Genomic DNA, 11,430 nt, shown 5'->3' with positions numbered 1-11,430 from the left:
CAAATAGAGCCAAATGCCGGCAGGGCCACCCAGAGTTCTTACCTGGAACCTGCAGATACAAGTGGGAGCCACCCACTTAACTGGACTCAGCGTTAACAGGATTCACGTGCACCCCCTTCTCAGGAACACCAGCCAGGCACCATGGCCTGGAGGAGAAGCTGGGGAAGAGCCAAGGATTCGCCAAGGCAGGTCCGACTAAGGTACTTTGGCAAATAGCGCAACCTGCTCTAAAAGTCTAGATCCTCTGCCTGGGTTCCCAGCCCTGTGACTGGGCAGGGAACTACCTGTTGAGTGTTGGTAATTTGTGCTCACAGTTCTGCCCACTGCAGTTCTAAAGCAGATAAAATGCAGGGCCCAGAAATTCCTAGCGCACAGCATCAGATCAATCCTCCCTGCCCTGTCCAGTTCCTTCCCCTGACCTGACACCTCCCTGTACACTGTTATCTCTTCGAAGCTTTGTGTTTATTCTGCGTTTCGCTTAGCACAGGGGTTATGAGTCAGAGCACCTGGGTTAAAACCTGCCTCATCAATTCCTAACCAGGTGATCTCAGGTATACTTAACCTTTCTGCACCTCAGTTTCCTCATCCAGAAAAAGGACGATGCTGTCTACCTTGTTAAATATGTAAGGCCATTAGATCGTTCAACAAATGTGTACTGAGTACCTACTAGGCGTTCATTATACTAGGCTCCATTCCAGGTTCTCAGGGTGCATCTGTGAACACAGTTCGCTGAGGGGATGGCTGAGAGGGGGCAGGGCGGGCAGTTAGCAAAATCAATAACATGATCTGCTATGTTTGATCCATGCTGCAGAGGAAAAAGGAAGTGGAGCAGCATCAGGGAACAGGGGTGCTGGGGATGAGCTGGTGACAGTCACAGTATTAAAGAAGAGGTCAGGACAGGTTCCACTGTGATTGTGACATCTGAGATGAGGGAGTTGATCAAGCCCAAGCCTAGGTGAGGTCAGGGTCCCAGGTAGAAGCCACCATGAGAGCAAAGGCCCTAAAGTTGTGGAAGCACAGTGAGGCAGCCAGTGAGCAAGTACAGTAGGGTGTGAGCTCAGGGTGGAGGTGGGGAGGCAACTGGAGGCCATGGGAAGGAGTTTTCCTTGACACGAGATGGGATTGGGACAGATACCACTAGTGAAGCAACAGAAAGAGAACCCTGAATGTCAATGCTGCTCAAGGACCATCGAGCCATCTCACACTTAATGTGTACATTTCATTTGGTTTATATTATGTTGCTGATTGTGTCTATTTTTATGAAAGGCTTGCTGTGTGCCACCATTTGTTTCAACCTTGGGGAGACCATAGTGGACAGAAGATCCTGGCTTTTAGAAGCTGGAAGGGGAATCAGATGGTAGATGGCATGAAAAAAATAAAGCAGGCTAAGGAGGATCCTGCTGGGGCGGTCAGGTAGGTCCTTCATGAGAAGGTAACATTTGAGGAGAGAGCAGGTGGAGGGCAAACTGAACAGAGGTGTGCGGAAAGAACATTCCAGCAGAGGGAACAGCATGTGCAAAGGCCATAAAGCGGGAGGCTTGTCCCCCGCCCCCTGGAGAAATGGGAGGCTGGAATGGAGTGACTCTGGATTTTACACTTAGAGGGTTTCAAGTGAGGGCATGGCCTGATGGGACTTTGATTTTACGTGATCACTGTGCAGCACAGATTGGAGCTGGATGGAGGAGGCAGAGGCCATGTTGGAAGCAGCCACAGAAATGCAGGCAGGACATGGTCCATTCCAGAGTCAGCTGGTGAACAGTGGTGATTTCCCCCATGGTGTGCTGCTGGGTGTCAAAGGAGTGTAGTTTTGGCCCCAGTTGGGTGATTGGAGGGTCTGCCTAGGAGACTGCAAAGCAGGTTTCTGGGAAGGGGTTAGGAGACAAAGATGCGTTTTGGACTTGCTGCGTCTGAAATGCTCAAAAGACAAATCGTTATGACTGTCCAGGGAGAAAGCCAAGGCTGGAGGTGGAAATCTGTTGTCCTAGCACGGAGCAGGAATTGAGACCCTGGGATGGACAAGTGCAGGTTGAGAAGCTGCCTTGGAGAGGGTGGATCTGCCACACCAGCTTTGGAGACTAGGAAGAGAGGAGGGAGATCCAGAGGGGGAGGAGAAGAAGAAAGGGGGAAGGGGGGAAAGGGGAAGGAGAAGGAGGAGCCACCATGAGCGGGAGAGAAATCTGGGCAGTGCCGAGCCTTGGGATCCCAGGCAGGCAAATGTGTTTCAAGAAAGAGGGATATTCCGTGAAGATAAGTGCTGCTGGAAGAACAAATTAGATGAGGAAAAACACCGATAAGAATACTGACCCTAGTATTTGGTATAGAGGGCCCCTGAGCAGAGCAGAGGTGGTAGAGCTGCTGGGCTGGAATAGTTTGGAGAGAGAAAGGAGGTGAGGGAGTGGAGACAATTGGGCAAGAAAAAGTGGCAGTGGCCAAGGGAGCATGGGTCCCAACTTAAGGATGGGAGAATTACAGTGTGTGGCTTAAAAGAAGGAGGGGCTGGGCAGGAGCTAAGGGCAGCAGTGAAGGGAGAGGAGAAGGCAAAGTGACCTCTGGGCCCTGAGGCTGACAGGGAGCAGGTGAGTGGAAGTCCATGGTGGACTTCTGAATACTCAGACACTTTGGCAAAATAAGAAACAGGGTGTGATGATGTATTTTATGCATCAACTTGGCAAGGTCAGTGTGCCCAGGTATTTGATAAACACTAGTCTAGATTTGCTGTGAAGATATTTTTTTAGATGAGATTAACATTTAAATCAGTAGACTTTGGGGCATCCCTTGTGGCTCAGTGGTTAAGAATCTGCCTGCCAATGCAGGGGACGTGGGTTTGAGCCCTGGCCTGGGAAGATCCCACGTGCCACAGAGCAGCTAAGCTCGCGCGCCACAACTACTGAGCCTGAGCTCTAGAACCCATGAGCCACAACTACTGAGCCCGCGTGCCACAACTGCTGAAGCCCACGTGTCTAGAGCCCGTGCTCTGCAACAAGAGAAGCCACTGCGATGAGAAGCCCGTGCACCGTAACGAAGAGTAGCCCCCACTCGCCGCAACTAGAGAAAGCCCATGTGCAGCAACGAAGACCCAATGCAGCCAAAAATAAATAAATAAATTTATAAATAAATAAATTTATAAATAAATAAATTTTAAAATAAATAAATTAGTAGACTTTTAAGTAAAGCAGATTATCCTCCATAATGTTGGTGGGCCTCAACCAATCAGTCTTTAAGGGTAAAGACAGGTTTACACACACACACACATATCCTATTGGTCTTGTTTTCCTGGAGAACCCTGACTGATCCACGGGGCCCTTGGCTAACAGTGAGGAGCCTGAGATGGTAGAGGTGTGAGAGCAGGAAGGAGAAGACATGACACGCTCACCTGGCAGAGTGGAAAGTGAATGGGCTGTAGGAAAGGAAACCATAAATTATGCCAAACGTGGAAAGTCAACTGTGCACCATGAAGTACCATGTGTAGCTTTCCTAAACCCTAGTATCTACATACGGAAGGGCAGCAATTACATCCTCCCCCGGAGAGGAGGTCATCATTCCACAGAATATGCTTGTGGACAGATGACAAATACAGGTGTATAAGATGTGCCACCTCGCCGTCTGGTTCCTGGACCAACCACATCTGCCTTACCTGGGAGCTCATTAGAAATAGAACCCTCAGGCCCCAAACACAGCCTGCATGGTTAGCCAGATACAGGGGGACTCTCTAGCTCTTTGAAGTTTTGGGTTTTTTTGCCACGCCTCATAGCATGTGGGATCTTAGTTCCCCGACCAGGAATCAAACCTACGCCCCCTGCAGTGGAAGCGGGGAGTCTTAACTACTGGACCGCCAGGGACGTCCAAGCTCTTTGCAGTTTGAGAAGCTCTGTTGTAAAGGGGTCAGCATGGTTCTGGGCATAGTAGATGCTCAATAAACTGTAGCTTAGACTAGCAGTTCTAAGAGTAATAGTGCTGAATATTACTGTGACTTATTCACAGGCTTCCAGGAAGCAAGGACAGCAGGGCTCTGACCTGGTCCCCCATATCTAGCAGAGGCTATGGCTGGTAAAAAGGGCTCAGTGAGAATCCGTTGAGTGAAGGAATTTGGCTTAATTAATTTTCTCGCAATACAGGCCTCCCAGCTGTCATATGAAGGCTGCTCATCTATTTTCATGTTTTGTTTTGTTCCTCTTGCTGAAGTCAAAAAGACTTTGAGAACTACACAAAGGCCAACATAACCAACTACTTAAGGACTCCAATGAAAGCACCTAAAATGACCCACTTGTTCCCTGGAAAAAGGTACCATCCCTTTCCTCGAAGTCACATGTGGATGCTGTGGTCAAAGAAACAAAGCCAAAACACCAAACATCAGTTTGGGGGGCTGTTCATGAGCATTGGGGTGTTAATACTGACTCATCCAGACCACCAGGGACTAGCCTGTAGCTTGGCAAATTCAGTTAACTGAAACAACCAGATTTATTGTACTGGTGCCTTGAGGGAGGGAGCATAGAGGACGCTGGAGTGAGGCTTGATAAAGGAAGAAGGAAAGTGTCTTCTTGAGGTCTGTTTGCAGCTGAAGGTTGGAGGAGGAGGAGGACGGTGCCAGGGAAGTGGGGTCACTTCTGCTTTGCAGGCTATTTAGAGGTGGGCTCAGGAGGGGTGGGGTTAACTGAGGGTCAGGGGTTGTCAGGAGGTGAGGGTAACTTAGCCGTGGAGTCAGAGATGAGTGTAGCAGGCAGATCTGGGGTGTCAGTGGTAAGAAAATAAGAGTCACTCCAAGACGGGTGCATTGTGGCATTTCACAGCTGCTACAAAACCTTAGGGAAGGCACATTTCCTGTGGACACACAGCTGCTTTACTGTGTGTCTTCTTTCCTGCCTGTTCTTTTCTCTCTCCTCACTGATTTTCACGGTTTTGCCCCTGGACAGGCTTTGACTCTTCTAGGAGGGAAACAACCCTGGCCATTCAAGTTACTTAGATTCTAGGAGGCAGTGGGTAAGTTTCTCCACTCATGATAGGATGGTACAATACCTGGCTCACATGGATCAAACAAAATTTTTTACATAAGTACCCCAGCACAGAGCCAGAGATACTTAACAGGTACTTATGCATAATAGTCCCCTTTTCCTCCTCAGTTAGCTGCACATGAACTTTTAAACTTTTTAGTGTTCAACACCTCCTATTACAGTGTATCTCAGTTTGCTTTTCTGCTATTGAACACCTGGATGGCAACACATATTTTTGCTCTAGATACAAAGAATTCTGAATTACTCCTTGTTCCCTCAAACACTCCGAGTACTTACACTGAATCTTTTAAACTTAGCATGATCTATTTCAGGAATTTCTTGACCCTAACTACTGGCTCTCCCAATTTTGCCAGTCTCCCTTCAGCCCCATTCCCTCAAGCTCAGTTTACTTCATGTGCAGATAGGGATGGCAGTGAGAATCCTGGAATGGGTAGAAATGTGTCCTGCAGCATGGTATATCTAAGTCCTAATTGCTTGTTACTGTGAAATTAACCTTATTTGGAAATAAGGTCTTTGCAGTTGTGAACAAGTTAAAACAAGGTCATACTGAATTAGAGTGAGCCCAAAATCTGATGATGGGTGTCCTTATAAGTAGGCCATGTGAAGATAGACACACAGGATGAGGGCCATGTGACAACAAAGCCAGAGATGGGAGTGGTAGGTCTACAAGACCAGGAACACCATGGATTGCTCATAATCACCAGCAGCTAGGAGAAGGCAAGGAAGGATTCTTCCATAGAGCATGGTCTTACTGATGCCTCGTTTTCACATTCTAGCCTCTAGAACTATGAGAGAATAAATTCCTGTTGTTTCAGGTTAACCCATTTGTGCAATTTGTTATGGCAGCCCTAAGAAACTAACACAGATCTGGATACACCCACCCACACACACCCACATTAGGAAACTTGTTGCAGTCTTACTTCTCTGCTTATTTTATTATTATTTCCAGTTTCTTGTTCCTAGTCTCTTACAGATAAATTTGAGACCATTCAATGAAACATGAAAGTTGTCACCTTCAGCTTTTCCCTGCCTGTTATCTCCCAGATCTAACTGGTTAAAATAGACAAAGTCCCCCATCCATCTTCTCTTTGGCATTCTGGTTGTCTTTGTTGAAGTCATCTCCCTGGAATATTGAGATAATTGCCAACAGATCTGCTGTCCTAATCTCTCTCTTCTTTGAGTTAATTTAATTTAGCATTTACTGGGTATCCACTCAGAGCAGCCCAGCTCAAGGGTGAGAAAGTGGGGCTTATTCTGGAAGACGGGAAAATCTCACTGGTACAACATGAAGATGAGCTAAGTGAACGAATGGCCGTGATGCAAAACACTTGCTATTTGGAGGGAGGTGTGTGACAAACCTGCAGATGAGGTAAGAGGTCCTCATACACCAGGCTAAAGAACTTGGATTTCACTCCGTATGCTTTTTTGCCTGCAGCCCAGAGAAAGACGCACAAATCATGATTCACTCTGATAATTTCTGCTTTACTCTATTCTGCAGGAAAAAGGCTGGGCTGTTGTTGGCAGATTCTCTCCTCAGCCCAACTGTAATCAGGTTTCCCTGATCATTTTTCAACTAGACCTGACTTTTGGGCTTCCATTCTTGTTCTGCATTGTCCAGTTTTAGCAAGAATCCTGCTAAGTCAGTTTAACCAGAAGTCCCCACCCTAGAGATTTCTGATTACCCTTGAGATCCTGATCAGGTTCCTCATCCCCCCCACCATCCCTCAGGTGATATCAGAGCACCCTGGCCTACCTTCAGCAAGAATCCCCTCAGGTGAGGTCACTTTAGCCTGAATGCCCCTTTACCCCTAATGTTTCCCCTTAGTAATATTCTATCCACTGACTCTCCCACCCTGCTCCTTGGCTGTGAATTCCCACTTTTCCTCGTTGTATTTGGAGTTGAGCCCAATCACTCTCCCCCATTACAAAGCCCTGTTTTCAGTGGTCCATACACCTATCCCAAGAGTCCCCTGAATAAAGATTGCCTTGAGGCAGGAGATAGATGGGCTCCAGGCTAGACATTTACAACCGGCCTCCTGTTCACACTTCCTGGGGTGAGAAGAAGATGGGCTCCAGGCCAGACATTCATTACCAGCCCCCTGTTTACATTTCCTGAAGCAAGAGACAAACGGGCTCCAGGACTACGTATTTATGACCGGACTCCTGTCTATATTTCAAGATCTGCACCTCGATATAAAAACCAGCAAGAGAAATAGGGTAAATTACTGGACATTTGACATTTTTATGGCAGGGACAGGGAGGGGCTAAACCTTGTTAAAAGATCAAGAGGTCATACATTTCTCCATCCTTGGGGCAAGGGAAACATTGCACATGCGCAGAAAGGCTCCTTGCGGGTCAAAAAAGAGGGGGCACCACCCCATAATATGTGATGCTAAGGCCATCCCATAGGCCTCTGGGCTGTAATCCATCTTGGAAAAAAGTTGTGCACGCATGTTGGGGAGGGTCCTAAGGCAGGTCAGATGTGGAAAAAGAAACCAGATAATTGGTCAAAGGTAAACAAAGACCCGGAAGAACTGCCCTATATAAATGACCTAACCGCCTCTTTACTGCACTCCTCCTCATTAGGCAGGATGCCCACACCCTTTCTCTCGGGGTGTGCATCTCTGCCTTGCTTCTGTCTTAACTAAACACACTTTCTCTGTTTGCTCTCCCACTTGTTGTTGTGCTATGTCTCTAATAATAAACTTTGTACCTGTTTTTACAGTTTTTGCCTCCGTGAGAAATGCATTTTTCACTGGAGGCAAGAGCCAGGGGGTGTGGTAGCTAGGATTCCTGGTTTTCATCCAAGCTACCCAGGTTCAATTTTTGGGCAGGGAATTAAGATCTCGCTTCACGCCACCAGTCACCGCTGCCTCCCCAAGATCAGCCTTATTGTGCTTTAACTAGTGTCGTGAATAATTTTTCTGTAACACTATCATAAGCTGTTATGGGTCTTTTAACAAAATGGAGTGTTGATGAATGGTTCTCATTAGGCTAAGGAGATCTTGACAGGTACTAGAGTTCAGTTAGTATTTTGGGGAAACCCAGGAGAGAGATGTGTGGGCTGCTGGCTTACTGACTTGACAAGAAAGTAGACAGTTAATAGTGAGTACAGGAGTTGAAGGCTGGAAAGTCGGCTGCCCCATAACTGTGATTGAATCCAGTTGCTGAAGGGGGTTCTTGTATGTCTCAGTCACCATTAGGTTGTGGAAAGACATTGCCAGGTAAGAATTCTCTCCCAGATCTGTGGAATGTCTGGGAACCAAAACCTCTTGGTTTGTAATAGCTTGCTGAGAAAAGGCATCCTAAAGCCTGTGTTGTGGACTTTGGAAATGAGAAAGGTCTGGCCCCTAAACCTCATCCTGAATGGTAAGAGCCAGAATTCTGAACTGTAAGGTGGGCCCTGGGTCTGGCTCATGCTGGTAGCCTTCCTAGGGACTCCCCAGCTCTGCCACGAGGAAGGCTAATGGGACTTAACAAATGAGACAGATGTACCATCTAAAACCAACTTGATGTGAACGTAGCTATCTTCCCTGTGGCTTGGATGATGTAGATTTCCCACTTTAAGAATAGATCATGTAAATGTTACTTTGTGTTCCTATTTTCTTTCTTTACATTATCTCTTCTAGTTGAAAGGTTATCATCTACTTCTATCCTTAGCCTCACTTCCAAAAACATCTGCCTTTACCCCTGACACAACTACTTGGTATAATTTCTTTAAAAAGGTTGTTTGTTTGTTTTTGTAAGAAAATTTCCGTGGTTTTATTGTATCATGAGGCACTGAAACATCGGAACAAATCAGTACATCTGGGCAGTGAGGCAGAAGCTTTCTCCTTCACTTCTTTGGGTTACTAAAACAACTTGTCAGTAGATTAAAAAAAAAAAAAAAGACAACCTTTTGCATTAACTTGTGTTTCCAAGTCATGCGCTGGTACAGCACAAACTTCTCCTGTCAGATGCAACTAGTCTAGCGTCCAAACATCATGCACAATACCTCAGTAGAAGCGGCGTCCTGCGCTCACTCCCACCGTGGCCCTGCCCATTTGTGTATGATATTCGGAGCATCTGGAGCATCTGGAGAAGTGTGAATAGTATCGGGAAGAGGAGGGAGGAGGAAACAGCATGAGTGCCTAGCTGGGAGAGCGTTAGCCCAAGTTGTGCAGGGCAAGCCTGAACCTGTCATTGGTGCAAACCCAAACACCAGTTGTTGTTCTTTTAATAGGAACAACGGACGGAACCCCGTGGTAGGGGCTTCACTTGCGTTGAGCTGGGCTACAACCGTGCTGATGATGCAGCTATCTGGCATGGGCTGATGGTGCTGAGCCGTGACGCTGTGCTGGATTTTGTGGAGTGGAAGCTAGACAATTTCTCCACGATGGCAGCTTTCCCCTGAAACTGCTGTCCTTTCCAGGCAAGGCATGGCGCGTCAGTATAAATTGCGCCCAGTTGGGTTCTGTCGTTATCAAATAACTGGTAGTAACGTTGAATGAAGCTGGATACATTCTGCTCCCAAACTGGCTTGTCTCCCATTCTGGAGCATCGCCGGTCTTGTTGAGACCCAAGGGGCTGCAACGATGGCGACAGCAACCCAGCGCGGTCTGTCTGTTCGTTTGTTTTAAAATTTACTTACTCTAGTAGTACAGGGCTAACACCCTGATAAATCCTCAGAAATTATCCAGTATCAGACTCCTTAACTGAGTTGAAAAAGCCTGGAAAAGTTAACAGCCGCATTTGAGGAATTTCTAGGGACACAGCAAGTACATCTGACCCCTGATTTCCGGGACTCTTTACAGGGACCATTGCCTGGTCTCTCTGTTATTACAGAGCCTTCCTATTGCTGGAAGCCGGACGCTCCAAGCCCTTGGACTTCTCCCTTGCTTTCTCCACTGAACCCTCCCGCCTTGCGTAATTCCTCCTACTCCCACCCCATCTCCAACGGTGGCCCCCGCCCGGGATCCAGGAGTTTCTGGGGGTCAGCCCCGCCAGTGCCATGTTCGTTCTCTGACGCAGGTGGTCGCGCCTTCCAAATGCCCTGAAGCCTAGGGAGGGGTGGGCTGGCCGCAAGGGAGGGTCTAGAACAGTGGCCTCTCTGCCGTCGCTCTTCGGGCTGGGAAGGCGAGGATCGGGGAGGTGTGCATCCTGCCAAGTACATAGGCGCCCGCGCGGGAATTTCTAAGGGTGGGCGCTGTATCTCAAACAGGCTACTCCGGCAGACGGCTGGACCCAGAAGCCGCCCGCCACTGTCGGTAACCACCGGTCACCAACTTTGGTTCCGTGACACCGCGGTAAGAAGGGCTCGCGCTGGCCCTATCACCCTTGGAGGGGTGACATTACGGGGTCTTAGGTAGTTCCTCCCCTCTCCCATAGATGAATGGGAGAGGCCTTGGGGATGAATGTTTACTCCCAAATTGCCACGCAGATATTTGAAGTCAGAATTAACCAGAATTTCAGTTCTCCCATTTCTAGGGCGAAAGGTTGTTCAAAGAAATTTAAAAAGCAAATCGTTTTCCTAGGGAATCTTCTGAAAAAAGGAAGCGAACAGTTTTTGCCTCTCGATTGTTCCGATGCGTCGTTGATGACAAATTGAATAAGCGAGAAGAAAAGGCGTGGCACCGCGCTGGCTTTCCTGCACCGCCGCTGTTGCGCACCTGCGGGGATTCCTCACATTCGCAAATGTAAAAGGAAAGCTGGTCTCCCAGAGTTGAGCACCACTGCCGAAGGGCAAATCGCCCCCGGGTCTGAGCTTCCATCTTCTCCTTCGACTACAGCTCCTCACCAGGTTTTACGAATTTGCCTTCCCTCTCCTTACACTTCCACCAACATCTCTGATACCCAGCGCCTTTTGCACTCGTCTTTCCTACTGGGGACTTAAAAAAAAAAAAAAAAGATCTGCGAGTTCAGTTTCTTTGGACTGTTGTCCGCCCAGGTCCTGAGGGCTCAGCGAATGCCACTCAGAACGAGAACAGGGAGCCCTTTAAACCTGGAACCTCACAACAAATCCTTTCCCAACAGGTCTTAGACTGGTGTGTTTCACCCAGTGAGTTGTGCATGGTTTAATCAACGTAGTGGTCCAGTATGATTATTTTTTTAATGGAAGAGACTAGTGGAGATTAGATGCCAGAGCACATTGTTCTAGTTTTGGAAATGAGTCCATAGACTCTGGTATGTCTGAAATAGGGCTTTTGTTTTTTCAAGATCTGCGAAAAGTAAGAATGAGGGGAGTATCCACCAGGAAGAAACCACTGGTTACTTAATTACAGTTCCTATCTCCACAAGTTTATGGGTTCTTTGAGAGAACAAAAGGAGACAGTCCCACCTCCCAAATGCTTTTGGTTTGGGGATCAGCACAGGGTGTCTGGGAAGTCCTCAAAAGTAAACTCACAATCTAGGTTTGAAAAGCCATCCAAGCATGTGTTTTTGA

At 47.6% G+C, this 11,430-nt stretch overlaps 1 pseudogene; it reads right to left on the bottom strand.

Annotated features, from left to right (window-relative positions):
* Window positions 1-9,154: 9,154 nt before the first annotated feature.
* LOC115865530 (nuclear transport factor 2 pseudogene) lies at window positions 9,155-9,539 on the bottom strand (annotated as a pseudogene).
* Between the last annotated feature and the right edge of the window lie 1,891 nt (window positions 9,540-11,430).

The sequence above is a fragment of the Globicephala melas genome, unplaced genomic scaffold, assembly GCF_963455315.2.
Source record: "Globicephala melas unplaced genomic scaffold, mGloMel1.2 SCAFFOLD_724, whole genome shotgun sequence".
Taxonomy (NCBI): Eukaryota; Metazoa; Chordata; class Mammalia; order Artiodactyla; family Delphinidae; genus Globicephala; species Globicephala melas.
The sequence above is the reverse complement of the archived record's forward strand: the minus strand, read 5'-3'. Positions and strand labels throughout refer to the sequence as shown.